Source organism: Calidris pugnax, unplaced genomic scaffold, assembly GCF_001431845.1.
Source record: "Calidris pugnax isolate Ruff unplaced genomic scaffold, ASM143184v1 scaffold118, whole genome shotgun sequence".
Lineage (NCBI taxonomy): Eukaryota > Metazoa > Chordata > Aves > Charadriiformes > Scolopacidae > Calidris > Calidris pugnax.
In genome coordinates, this window is record NW_015090855.1 from 5183116 (window position 1) to 5197824 (window position 14709).

Below are 14709 nucleotides of genomic sequence, written 5' to 3' on the forward strand. Positions count from 1 at the left end.
AGTCTTCGTGATGGAAGCAGCTTCCAGCAGGGCCAGTCCTCTGCAGCCCAGCCCAGTGCCAAACTCTTCTTCCTCCAGTAGGTGCTTTTCTGATCAGAAAGCAGAAGGCGACCTGCTGGCCAACCTGTCCTGGAAGAGCTGAGCTTGGCTCTGACTCCAGCCTGTGCTTAGAGCAATTTAACATCAGCAGCAGGAGGGGATGGGGAATTAATTTTGGTTGCTGCCACCCCTTCAGGCCACACCTGCGGGTGCATGCCTGGTGCCACGCACAGCGATGTGCTGGCTCTCTTCTTCCTCTGCTCTCTCAGCTGCTTGAATTTCCACACCCTGCCTTCATCACTCCTTGAATTAACTGCTTCTCAGCCACAAAACACTGGAAGAACTGCAGTCTGCTCTGCCCAGCAGGATCTTCCCTTCCGGTGATGGAAAGAGCATGAAGCTGTCAAGGAAACCACAGGCTATAAATCAAGGGCAGAGGCAGCATCAGGCAGCCCCTGGCTCTGAGCAGGCATTGCAGGACTTCCCAACAAAGCTCAGGTGCTTGGGGGTGACCATCAGCTCTGGGGCACTCACAGTCCCAAGGGATACAGGAGGAAATTGCTGTGGGACTCTTGCTCGGGTGCAAAGTCAGGGATTTACTGCAGACCCAGAATGGCTGGCCAGCGGTGTGCCCTGCCCGCAGACCCCTGCCTGCACCCGTGCCAGCATCTCTCAGGAGAGGAGGGAGTGTGCCAGCATCCCTCAGGAGAGGATCAAGCAGGGAGGGCTGCCCCAGGAGAGTGCTTTGGGCAGGCTGAGCTCACCACAGGAGCAGCTCCATGCAGCAGAAGGACGTCAGGTCAGGGTCCCACCACATGCTGTGTCTCCCTCCCCAGGTGGCAAGGAAGGACATGCCCCAGCCTGGGGCCATAGGAGAGGTGCTTCCCGAGGCAGTGGGTCTGAGCACTTGCCCTGCAGAGGGACAAGTGGCTCCGGCTGGGTCTGAAGAGGTTAAATCTTTCTAATCGCTCCGTAAGACCTTCTCTAAGAATTTATCTACTCTCTGCCTTCCAAGAACATATGGATAAAATCCCCCTGAGCGGGACTTACATTTATAGCATCTATTACTGAGATCAAGGTTAATCCAGAGTAATCTAATGGGGTGAAAAGGACTTTCTATAAATCTGTTTTAATCTACGGGACATGATAGCCTGACAAGGCCATCAAAAAACTCGTGTGCCACGGGCTGGGGCAGGGAGAGGTGCCAGGGTTGCTTGAGGGATGTGCGAGGGTGAGTTGGCTCATCCAGCACCTGCATCTCTGTAGCACAGCGGGGCAGTGTCGGGCTGGGACATGGCTCACCGGGCTGAGGCCGTGCCGGCTGTCCTGGTGTGCAGCTGCTGCTGGTGGCTTCGGAGAGATTGAATGGCTCTGTCCCTGTTGGGATGCAGTGCCATGGGACAGGGAGGCTGTGAATGCTCTTCCCACTAAGTTATGAGGCATCCCTGGTAGGTGTAATTTATCTGTGCTTAAGAGAGGGGGGATGTTCAGTGAGGAGAGGAAGAAGGTGAACTTCACACAGCTCCCAGTGCTGTGGCTGCATCCTCCATGCATGCCCCATCCTGAGGACTGGTGCTGCACCGATGCCTGTAGCAGAGGGGAAGGACTTCCCCCACCGGGATGTCACCCTGTGGTCCTTGCTGCAACCCTCTGCATGCGAGTCCCACAGCACTGTGCCCAGCTCCTGGTGACACGCTGAGCCCCGTCAGAGCCCAGCACCAACGGGCAGCCCCGCATGGCACCGCCTGTGCCAGCCAGCGAGGAGCAGGAGTGAGTCCTGCGGACATGGGAGGCCAAATAAGACAGTTCTCCAGAGCATGGCATGTCGTTCTACATCTGCTCAGATGGAGACTGAGTTATACAGGTCCCCGAGTCCCAGACCCGCCAGAAGACAGTATCTCAGCTAAACGATGCAAAAATGATTTAATGGAGGGAACTAATCAAGGAATCCAAGAGAGACTGCTCACCAAGGGCTGATGCAAGATTCAATTAAACCACAGCCTTTGTGGGCTCACCATTTTAATTTTCCACAAATTAGCTTAAAAAAGGTATGGAAATGAAGATATTAGATTTTTTTTTTAAGTCAAAAGGAAAAATCCTTTGAGGATTATATTAGCTATTTCGCTTTAACAAACATCATTTCTGTACTCATTTTCTTGTTTTAATCTCAGCTGTTTCCATTTCAGCTCCGGTGTCAGTATTTCCAGAACAAAGATGGGAAAAGCTGTTAACTCTTCCAGGAGCTGGCCCTGCAGCCCGGCTGCCGCAGCTCCCCCTGCTTCGGTGCCAGCCGGCGATGCTGCAGCGAGGGGGAACTCCATGGCACAGGTAACCCCGCCCATCCCCTCCTGGGGTGGTTGGATGCTGATGCAGGAGCTGCTGCATCCCTGCCTGCACCCAGGCTGGGCAGAGGCTGGTGATGGGAAACCCCGGTGCTGGGGGAAAGATGGGGCTGTGGATCTGCTGGGGGCTGGTGGCACCTCTGGGCTCCGTCAGTCCCACATCTGCTGTAACTTCGCCTGCTCTTGCCCTCAGGCAGCTGGAGATAAACACGGAGCAAGAGTGTTGTGTGTCGGCTGCGATTTGTCTTCTGTGAGTGTGCCTCGTGCTGAGGATCTCCCCTGAATAATAACCGCTGCCGTCACCGCCCGCGCCTCCGCCGGGATCCACTGCCCGGCGTGTCCGTCCTCTCCCTGCTCCGTGAGACACATCCCTTTGCCACCAGCTCCTTCTCTGCCAGAGCATCACCCGCAGGACACCTGCTCCCTGCCCGTCCTCTCCTGGGGTGAGCATGGCTCCTGCTCCCCCTCTCCTCCCACCACTCCCTGCACATTTTGGCACTGCCCACCCAGGTCCTGCAACACCCTCCCACCCTTCTCGCACCCTCCCATCCCTCACTGTCCCCTCCTGGCCCCCCTCACATTGTCCAGCTCCCGGGTGACCTTCAGCTTGCGGCTCCTGGAAGCGCCTCCCTGCCCCCTTCCTCCACGCCTGGAGCTGGAAGGAGCTTCATTTGTCACTGTCTCTTTTAAAAGGTCCAATCTCTTCCGTGGGGTCACCTGGCTGCTCTGCCAGCAGCTCCTCGTGCTGGCACGGCTCTGCTGCAGCCTCCACAGCTGCCAACCCCGGGACACGTCATCCCTGTCCTCTTGTCCTTGGGGTCCTGCTGCTGTCACCCTCTCCCCTTGGGAAGAGGAACGGTCAGAGCCCATGGTCAGGACCCAGGCAGCAGATCCATCCCCACTGGGGCACTCGCCACTCTGCGAGCCACACTGCTGGCCAGGGGCTTCCACCAGAGGGGCTGCAGAACCAGGGGATGCGGGTCCTCTCCTGCGCCACCCTCCAGGAGATGCAGCCGGAGCAACAGGTTGTGAATTCCCGGGATCTGGTGGCGGAGGCTGTGGCAAGTGACTCTGCCACTCCACTGGCCCCTCCCCACCCCGCGCACGCCGAATGGAGCTCAATGCGGAATTAATTTGTCATATTGACACTGATCGTTTATTACGGAGCAGAGTGGAGCCCATTCATTTGAACAGAAAACATTTCATCTTATCTCCTGCCTTTTCATGCCTCAGCTCTCACTCTTTAACCTTGGACAACGAGACATTCATAATTTCCTCACTGGCTCTATGGCTCCTTTAGATAAGAAACTTATTTTTTAATCTTTCTTTCTATTGAATTTTAAACATGTTCCATTACAAAACCTGATGCACATAACAACATGTTTCGCCCAGCATTAGTGTAGCCACATTCTGCTGCAGCCTCCGCTCCAAGCCAGGCTCCCAACCCCATTGTGTCCCCGAGGTCTGAGAGCTGGGGACCAGTGCTGCTTCCCCAAATGGCCATGGGGGATGCCCACAGCAGCACTGGGGCCCATCAAGGACAGGGTCTGGGGGACATCATATGCATGGGGGTGCCACCAGCAGCCGCAGGGAGGGTGCACGGGGCTGGCTCTGCACAAGACTGGGCAGCCAGAGCCACCACAAGATGAAGCTGCTGTCACCAGCTGTTCCCAGTGGTTCCCATTTGCTCTAAAATGGTCTGAGTTTGGGAGGGTATTTGTTATTTAGGGACAGTCACTGGAGAGCTACTGTGTGGCCTTTGCAGCCCCATAGACAAGCTCTGCTGCAGCCTCTGGCTTGGCCCTGGGCCATATGGGGCCACGGAGGGACCGATGGCATCTCCAGTCCCTGCAGCCACTGCTCCGACAGTAAATAGCCCCGTCAGGGCCCCTACAAGGAGGGGCCACAGAAAGCCGTGCGCAGGAGAACCGCATAAGATAAGGCTTTCACCTCCAAGGCTCTGCACTCTGAAAAATTAGGGATGGGAGGTGGGAGGGAGCAAATTGAGATAAATGAGCACGCCGCGTGGCATCCTGCCCACAGGATGCTGAAATAAAAAATCAGTAAATAAAAAATCACCAGTCTTTATCTGGTCAGAGCCTGAATGGGCTGTGTGATAACTATAACGGATGAGCCTGCCGTAAGGGCCTCAGAGAGGGACCTGTCGTCCCTCACCACCGTGCGGGGAGGCACCTGCCGGTGCCGGTTTGCCGGGGAAACTGCTGCTGTGTGTGCAAAGAATTGGGGCAGCCGGCTCCTCCGCGGCACACCGGGTCCTGTCCCTCCGAGTCCACCACACTGCCTGCCCTGCCGGTCCCGGGCAGCCCTGGGAAGGGCTTGGCACCTTCCTCGGTGTGAAATGCACTTTTTCCAAGTCGTCCTTCAGAGCGAGGGAAAAGGCAGATCAGATGCCGAATTAGCCTGCGAGAGCCGTGTTCCCGTCTCTCTTATCTAACTCCCTGTAACAAGCTCTTTGCATTTATTCTACCAAATGTGCTGCAGAATTGCGTTACAGCTCATGGCTGCGAGCCATCTGTGGAGAGAAATCCAGTTATACCTTGTATAATAAGTTCCTGACAATCTTACAGAGGACTCCGGGTCATAAAAGTCTCCCAGTTTTATCGCCAGTAACAGACACGGAGAGAAATTAAGTTGTCTTATCAAATTTAGATAATATATATCCCTCTGGAGTGGAAGGTTTCTGATGGATCTTTTACAGTATTAGAACATTTAGAGGGGTGAGGAGGAATGCACAGGGAAGGGTGGGAGAGCAGTGGGGAGCAGAAAGCCCTGGTAGCCCCCGGGCAGAGACGGGCCTTGGGGAGCCCTTGGAATGCAAGACGAGGGGAAGGCTGTTTGCAGGGTGGAGCTGAGCTGAGACACGGGCTCTCTCCTGTCTTCCTTACCTCCAGCGCTTGTGTGCCATCTATTTATGAATGCAATAACCTCCAGCAGTCCTGATATGCAAACTCCTTCCCCGCTGCCTCCTGTGCTAGTCCTTGCGGGAAGAAGGAGCCACGGGACGTTTGCCGAGTTTCTAAGTCCTGGGGTCTGCTGGAAATCAGCAGCCAAGCCCCGTGGGGAGGCTGGGCGTGGGATGTCTTTACCTCATATCCTCCACCCCAGGGGAGCATCTGCTTCGGGCCAGTGCACCGAGTCCCCTGCAGCTTCCCTGCTGCAGGCAGGCTCAGAAAAATGGCCAGCACAGGGGAGGAGGATCCCTGATGCTGGGAAGGGTCCCAATCCCACAGCCTTTGCAGGGCTGGTTGGCACAGGGTGATGCCCCAGGTGGGCTCTCCCTGCTGCTGCTGGCAGGGAAAGGAGCTCTGCTCCACTCAGGCAATGATTTTTAGCTCCCTGGGGAAGGGTCTCCTGCTGATTCCATCCTCCAAGGCTTGGCCTGGTCCCTGCCCCGCTGGCTCGGGTGTGAAGGTTCCCGTGGCCACAGGCTGGGAACACTGGCCACCTCACCTGGCCCACAGCCCCACAGCCAGGCTCTCCCTCCCGGGGGACGCGGCTGCCTGCGGAGATGGCACTGATGGCTTGGGAGGGCTGGGAGCCTCCGCGCACCTGCTCTCTGTTCAATATTTAGTTTTCTGTAAAAGCAGAGTGCAGTAGTCATGGTAATGAAGCGGGCAGGCCCGGCATCGCTGGCGTGCCATTTATTAAGAGCTGTGCAGTCTCAGGAGCTGGGGATGCAGACGCATGCCTCCCCTGAGATCCCTCTGCTAATAAAAAAATGAATCCTCACTTACTGATCTCTGTATTTTTAAAGACCGTTTACTCCGTCTTTTCCTTTCTTTATTCACTTTTTAAAAATCTATCTTGCCCTTCAGTGCGGAATTATCTGTTTAGCGCCATCGTTACTTTAATCACAATTAGCTTTCCCACTCCATTAGGAAGACTCTAAATGGTGTTAGATCATGGGAATGGGCCTTCACAGCCATCATGGTGTTTTGCTGGCTCCGATGCCCAGGGTCTGTTCTCCTGCCAGAGCCGGTGGCCAGTGGTCCCCATCCACACCGTGTGCTCCTCCCCAGCCCATCTGGTCTCCAAGAGGTGCCGAGCCCCATGGCCATGTGGCTCCAGAGCTCCAGGGATGGGCAAGTACCAGCAGCATTTCCCTGGCAGGCTCTTCAGCTGGTTGGAGTCATTCCCTCTCATCACGGCAAGAGCAGAGAGGCTGGGAATTAGGATTTAACCAGAAGAGTGGGTCAAGAGCCTGCCTCGCCTCCCCACATCTTTTCTTCAGAGCATTTGGTGAACAATGCATGCAGAAGGCTTTTTATTTTTGTGTAGAAACGTGTGTCTAATGAATTAGCCACGGATTGGAGCCTAACATGGGTAATTTACACTGAACATTCGCTCGCTCAGAATCATCCATCAATTTCTTACCACATTAAAAACGACGTCCCACTCTGGGAGTGCCTGGTCGGTGCTGCCCCCGCAACACCCCCTCCCAGCACATCCCGTGGTGTGACCCCAGGGGTTCCCCTCTGCAGAGTGGGGGGCTGGTGTGCCACGGGCCACGGTGGCACCAATGTGGCCCCTGTGCAGCTCCATGGGTCATGCTGTGCCATGCCATGCTGTGCCTGGGACCTGCTGGCACAAGATGGGCAAATGTGAGGATGGACATAGGCTCCCCGTCCTGCAGCCTCTGGCCGTGGGGTGCTGGTGGGGTGGAGGGGGAAGAGAGATTTGCCACGTCCCACTGACCGCTCCAGTAACCTGTGAGCAAGCCTGGGTGGTGCAGCAGGGTCCTGGGTGGCTGGCATGGCCCTCAGTACCCCCTGCCCAGCCATGGGAGGTAGCCACAGAGGGCTGGCCATGGCAAGCAAAGCCCAAGGGTGGGCACAGAGTGCCGGGGATGGTGGGGGAGCCCTGCTGTGTGCTGAGCCTCCCCCAAAGAGCCCTGTCCCCTTGGTGCATGATGCAGCACAAGCCTAATTTGCTTGCCTGGGCACCAGCACCAGACCCAGGGGAGGATGCCAACGCCAGAAGCCACTGGAGCATGGAGACACCTGCAGCGGGGCAGGGGGTGGGTGGGGGGAGCACACCCGTGCAGTGGGACTGGTGCATGGCCGTGCCCGGGGTGCAGTGGGGCAGCACCCCACTCCACTCAGCAGCACCAGGCTCCCTCTGCCCCCCTGGCCTGCCCTCTGCTGCAGGGACACCCCCCTGGGGAAGGGATTACACGGGGGAAACGTTGGTGCCAATGTAATTGCTGAGATAACTGCTGATGGTGGAGTTTGCAGACAAAAAATAGAGTGGTCGGGGTCAATCATAATTGGTAAATATTTGTCTATCTAATCAAAAGGCCTTTTAATTAACAATTTTGTTCTTGCAACTGGTTTAATTTTTTTTTAAGAACTTCTGCAGGAAGTCAATTAGACCCAACAGATGGTGAAGAACATCCCGGCATCAGCACATCCTTGCCATCTGCCACCGCTGGAGAGCGGGACGGCCCTGCCAGACCCACACACCCCGTGGCAGCCCCCTCCCCGGGACAGGGCAGCCACACACCCCCACCTCTGCCACAGGGCAGCTCACGAGAGACCTGTCCCCAAGTGAGTGGCAGGCAGAACGGGCAGCTCTGTGCTGTGCTGTGCCTGGGGGCTGGCTCCTCAGCAGCACCAGCAGCTGGCACATCATAGGGCTGGCATGGCTTGCTATGCCAACAGGTGCTGCCCCCTCAGCTGGAGACCATGTCCTGGTGCCCCTGCCTTCTTCTCCCCGTGGGGCTGCCCAGCATGTGGTCCCCAGGCAGTCGGTCCCTGCGAGGCTGGAGTAGAGCTTCCCTGCCCTCAGGAGAGAAACGCCTGCAGGGACACAGGGCAGTGCCACGCAGGGACACGGGGCACATACTCTGCAGGGACAGCAGGCACGCACTGTGCGAGGATGCAGGACACTGCTGTGCAGAGATGCAGGGCACTGCTGTGCAGGGACACAGGGCAGATGCTGCGCAGGGATGCAGGGCACTGCTGTGCAGGGATGCAGGGCACTGCTGTGCAGGATCACAGGGCACACACTGTGCAAGGACACAGGACACACGCTGCCCCGCGTGCCCCCTGCCCTCACGCTGCCCTTCCCTCCCTCTCTGCAGGCAGGGCTGCCTCTCCGTCTCCGCAGGTGAGCTGGCAGCGCCCGCACCTGCTGCTCTCCACAATCAGGAGATTGCTTTGCACAAGAGGCATCTGACACGTCTCTTCCTCAATCAGCTGCTCTTCACGCCCAGCTCCGTGCCACTCGCCGCTGATTGCCCTTTGTCTCCTGCAAGGCCACGCTCTGCGGCGGTGCAGGCAGCGGGGACGTGGCACTCCGGTGGCAGGCACAGCGCAGCTCCCAGTGAGGCTCTGCCCTTCTCTCCCCGTGTTCCCTGTGTCCCCCACAGCTCCCGGCAGGAGAAGATGCTGGAGCTCTCCCAGTTCCAGGGGGTTATCCCAGCACAGGTTGGATGGGAGCCCTCGGGATGGACCTGTTGCTCCTGCCCTGGTCCCTGCCTGCGGGAAGGTGGCTGGAGAGCACGTGGCTGGCCAGGTCTCTGGGTCTGTATGGAGACCAGGAGTGGGGTAAGTGGTCTGTTTCCTGCAGCTGGCAGGGCAGGAGGAGACATGGGCGAGTGGAGGGCTGGGCTGGGCACAGCCCCAGGATTTGAGCTGGCAGCAGCACAGGAGGGGGCACGGCCACCCTGAGCATCACTCCCGAGCTGCACCGCTGGAACGTGTCCAAGGCAGCGGGGAGCAAAGCACCTAAATCTCTCCTGCCAGGCCCTCCAGAGATGTCCCCCTTTATTCACAACTGCTTTTTAATTGCCTTTTGTCAATTACAGCGAGATGGATCGGGTTCCTCCGGGAGGCAGTAATTAGCGCGGGGATGAATGCCGAGGCAGCCAAGCTCCCTCTTCACACAGCAATGGTGATTTGTAAACCTGTCACTGAGACACCCAGCTCGGCTCCCTCTCGCTGCCGCGCAGCCTCGCAGGAGCAGTGGGGAGCACCGAGCACAGCACGGGGGAGGCACCCACGTCCACCTGCCCCCCTCGGAGCGAGCAGGACCCCAGCACCAATCCCAGCAAGGACCCTCGCCATCCCCCCCCAGCACGCAGAGCTCAGAGCATGGCTGCATGGAGGGGAGTCTCGTTGGCCACTCTGGGTAGCACACACTCTGCCCATGGGGAATGGCCATGTGTGTGGGGCAAGAAGGACAAGGACACAACTCCAGGGCATGCAGGGGCTCTGCAGGCAGCTGGGGAGAGGAGTTGCTCCAGGCTGGCTGGGGCACAGGAGCCCCTCTGGGTGGGACGCTGCTCCCGCCAGAAAGAATTAACACCTAGAGTTTCCAGCTGGCTGTGGCCAGCCTCCTAATTAGGTTTGGTGACAATGGCAATTAGTCATCCAGGTTGCTGGTGCGGTGCCTGGGTCCTGCAGGGAGCTCTGACCAAGTCACCGCTCTCCACGCAGCATCTCCAGGTGTCCTACCCATGGCTCACCCTGCACAAACGCTGTGCCTGCTTCTGCCTGGCCTCCATGGCCAACCGTCCTTGAGCTCAGGATGGTGTCACTCATGTTGCCAAAATTCATCCCTCCAGATAACCTGGTCAGTCATGAGACAACCTGGGCAGTGGTAGGTTTGGCTTCACCCAGAGGGGCTTTCTCTTCCTCTTCCTCAGCCTCTTCTCCTCCTGGCACCCAGTGATGTCTCCCATGAGCACAGGCAGCACAATCCTGGTCCCAGCTCTGCCTGGTGGCCACAAGTCACAGGCTGTGGCCAGGCTGCGAGGACAAGCCGGCGTGTCAGCCTGACCTGGCTTGGATGAGCCCAAAGGATACCCAATATGGTGGCACCACCCAGCCAGTGCTGTGGCCAACTTGTGGCCATGCTCCTGGTGGGAGGAGGCTGTGTGACCCCCACCGTGCTCGGTGGCACCACAACACGTGGCACCACAGCCTCAGCAAATGCAAGTGACATCCCCAACCTCTTCATCCTGGCGTGAGGTCGGGGCAGGTTGGACAAGGCGTCCTGCAGCTCTCACAGGTGACAGGACACCGGGGGGACAGCTATGAACGCTGTCTGCCCCACTGACCGCAGAGCCGGGGAGAGCCCCACAGCTCATGGCACAGCAGAGGTTTCCCATGAAGGTAAGGGAGGGGAGCAGCTGGGGAGCCCCCGGTGCTGGTTCTGGGAGGACACAGGCTGCTGGAAGGTCCTGCTGGAGAGAGGAGCAGCTGAGCCCTTCCCACCGTGGGGCTCTGCCCTGCCCTGGTGCAGCACCAGCCGTGCCTGCGCTGGGGATGCCATGGGCCACCGCCTGCTCTCCCCAGCTCCCCCCTCCCACCCTCCTTCTCTGCTCCGTGGCTTTTGTCTAATTCCCTACGCCCCTTTCCTATTTTTCTTCTTGACAGAGGAAGCAGGCTCATGCATCTAGAGACTCCACAGCCCTTTCTTGTAGCTGTAGATTAAATTTCCCAGTGCAGCGGCTGCTGGCCTCTGGCTGAGTCAGTGTGCAACGGGTGTCCTCCCTGTCCCCGGGGTGGTGCCAGGTCCTTGGGAGTGGGTCTGTGGAGAGGAATGGGGCAACCCCTGCCAGCAGAGCCAAGCTGAGCTGAGCCGAGCCGAGCTGAGCCCTGCCAGCCCTCCAGGCCACAGCTGTGGGCAAAGAGAAGGGGCAAATCTTGCATGAACCCAGTAGCCAAACTCTGCCCAGCATCCCCCAGCTCCTGCTTCCCTTGCTCTGCTCTGTCCTTGACCCCGGGGAGGGTGCAGCGTGTGGAGGGAGCCCGGCTGCTCTAATTAAACCATGTTTGCAAACTCCCATGGTAAGCATCACTAATTATAATTAGGGAGAGCAGATCTGCCTTCCCTGCCTCTGGGAGACGTGAACAAGCTCCCTGCATGCCGACCAGGCTTGGAGGGCACTGAGGGCTGGCACGTGGTGTCCCCTGGGCTGGGCACGTGCCCTGGAACAGCCCCTGTGGGACAGTGGCCCCATTGGGGAACCTTGGGCTGGGGGTGCCAGGCCAGGGTGCTGAGATACAGCTGGCATCAAGCCCTCCATCCGTGCGTGGCATGACTGCCGCCCCACTCCCTCAGCATGTTTTCTTCATGCTTGAACCATTGGCCTAACGATTTCAGGTTTTTTCCCCATTTTCCTGTATTATTATTTGTCGTTGTTCCTGTTGCAGTTCAGTGACCATGAATTATTGAACGTCTGCTTGCTCAGTAACTCTTTACTTCCACCTCGGCACACTGCTGCCTGCGCGGGACGGCCGCCAGCTCTTCCCCCAGCCTCGCCGCCTGATGCCACGGGACCCCTTGCCACGCTGGGACACACGCGTCCCGGCCCCACTCCACGGCAAGGATGTGGGCAAGGGGCTGGGCAAGCTTCTGGGTCCAGCAAAGTGCCTTTCCTGGGCTCTGCTTCATTGGCCACGGGGGCTGGGGAAAGCCAGGAGCTGCTCAGCCATGGGAGCCCTGGGTGAGGTGTGGGGCAGCACTGGGATGCACTGGGGGCTGAGCGAGCAGCAGGGGCCAGATGGAGCTCATTTGATCCCTGAGTGGGTGCAACCCAGGCCGTCAGGTGCACATGGGGCTGATTCAGGGCACAGCCCACCATGTCCCTCCCAGGTGATAAGAGGAGGAGAGGGATGCCCTGCCTCCCTGCCCAGCCTGGGGTGGTGTGGTGGGGGGAAGCTCAGCCTGCTCTTCTAGGGATGCAAGTCTAACAGGAGGGAGCTCTGCAGGCTGGGGAGAGTGGGCAGGCAGGGTGCAGGCATGGTCTGGGATGTGATGTGATGGCTCTGTACTGTGGATGAGTGCTGCCATGGGTGCCTGGACCACCGGCTACTGCAGCTGCCTGCGCGTTGCCATGCTGATGCCCTGTGCCACAGGTGAGTCTGCTCTGCTTGCCAGGGCTAGCAGGGCTGGGTCACCCAGAGCCCCTGAAGTGCTCGCCTTTGCCCCTCCATCCTGTCTCTCCCAGGGCTGTCTGTGCTGGGGAAGGGGCTGGTTGTTGTGGCTGCTGCAAACACAGCTCTTGCTGAGCTGCAGAGCCCCTGGGTGCTAGGAAACTCCTTGCCAGCAGCCTCACCAGCTTGCCACAGCAAGGGCAGGGGCTCAGCAGGGTGGGCAGGCATGAGGAGGACTTGCCCAGCATCCTGTCCCCACTCTCAAGAGTTCTGTGCCCATCAGTGGGCAGGGACATGCTAGTGCAGGACAGGGGCTGGAGCTGGGGCTGTGCTGTGGCAAGGAGCAAGGAGACTCTTGGTGGGTGACAGTGTCTGGCCAGGTCATCAAAGCACAAGGGAGGCTCAGGCAGAGCCTGTTGGTGCCCTGGAGCTGCCCAGGGCAGTGGCACAAGTGGATGAACCAGGGAGGCTCTTGCCAGATTCCAGCCCTGCCTGGATTTCCTGGGGCCAGGGAAGCTTTTCCCTCCCCTGTGCCATGCTCGGGGTGTGTTTGCTGGGAGTGAAGGGGAAGCCCCTGAGTTTAACTTGTGTGGGGGCAAGTTCATAGATGTTCCTGGTGCCAGGCTGAGCCGTGTGACCGACGAGAGCCGGTCCTGCCAGCACTGGGATGGCTGGGATGCGCCGTGGCTGGAAGCTGGCTGGCACCTCGGCCCTGCAAAGCTGCTGCTTTCTCCACGCTGCTTTTGTGCTTAGGGCAGGGCTGAGAAATCTCTACTGGTATTGTGGGATTTCACAGAAGTGAAGAATAAAGTCTCTGAACTCCCTACAGCTGCATTTTCTGAGCACCGCAACACTCTGATACCTCTGAAACACTATTAAGCACCTGGTGCTGGGTTGTCTTTGCAACCATGTGTCCTAAATAAATCCCTTCCCCATGCTGAGCCGTGCTAATGGCCCATTGTTAAATGGGCAGCCAACACAGTATAAAATGAAGTCATTATTTTTTTCCAACCATCCCAGGAAAAAAAAAAACCCAATCCTAAAAAAAAAAATAATAAAAAAATCTCCAGCATCTTTCTTAAAGGATGAGACTGAAACTGGGAAGCTGCAAATCCCTGTGTAGTCCTCTTGTTTGTCTGTGCCCCCCTGCCCCCTCAGCATCGGATATAAGGGGCTGTTGGTCACTTGGGGGTCTCCTCGTCATCAAGCCAGGTCAGGCACCCTCTGCTGTGGGGCAGAGCTTTGGTTCTTTGCATACGTGGGTGCAAGGTGCTGCCTTCAGCCAATGTCCTGGCCTCACTGCTCTCCAGCACCCATGTCTCTGTCGCCGCCTTCTTGCACGTAAGCGGGCTCCTTGGGAGACTTGTTCCTTTTTTTTTTTTTCTTTAACCTTGAAATGCAATTTCCTCCCCAAAATACCCTTTTTCCTGTAAACAACATCTCTTTAGTGAGATTACAGCTAAAAAAAAAAATCCCCGAGCCTCTGGGTCCTGGCTTTATCACCCGGTGAGCCCCATCCGTCACGGCAGCGCGTGTGTTCCTGGGGCCCCGCCCTTGCCGCCGGGTGATGGTCTTTTCATCATTTTTACAGATTTATTTTACAATAATTTAATTTCATCCTCAGCCCTGGGAAGACGAATTGGCCCCTGATGTGACTGGGGATTCGGAGCCAGTCTCATAAATTTGCTGCCTCTACACAAAAAAGCTCTTTCTGGAGTCCCCGCCGCAGCCGGGAGCGAGAGTCTTTAAACAGCGGGGGACGGGCTGTAAATCTCACGTGGCGTTGAGGGGGTGCTGATGCTTCTCCTCGAGCCTTGGCCATGCTTGGTGGCTCCAGGTGGCCCTGGGTGGCTGGCAGTGCCTGGGTAGGTGTACAGGGCTCTGTGGGCTGCCCCAGCAGACCCCCTGTGGGAGCGGGCACTGCCAGTGGCTGTGTCCTGGGACAAGAGGGCACCTGCTGATGGGGGTCCAGGAGCAGCCAGCGCTCGGGACCCATTTCTGCAGGTTCCTGATGTGGTGGAACCGGTGCTGTGCCCGGCGTCAGGGCAGTGCCGCCGAGCTGTGCCCGCTCCCCGCACATCTGCGCTCGCCGCATGTGGGAGACTTCGCCGCGCTTCCGCTGCCAGAGGCTTGCCAATGTAATTAAACTCGAGTGACTCCCCTGCCCCCAGGCACAGCCCCTCATTTCCCTTTGATTTATTATGTCTTCTTAATTTATTTAAATGAGTCTCGGTGTTTGCACAGGCTGGGAGGGTGCTGGCTGGAGCTCTAATTGCTGGAGCGAAGGGAAGGCAGCAGGAGGGGCTTTGCAGAAGCTCAGCCCGGGCCAGGCAGCCACCTCCTGTCCCCCTCTCTGGACACCCCACTGGGCTCCACTGGGGCTGCAGGGAGGAGCAGGATGGGGAACACACATGGGAAGAGCC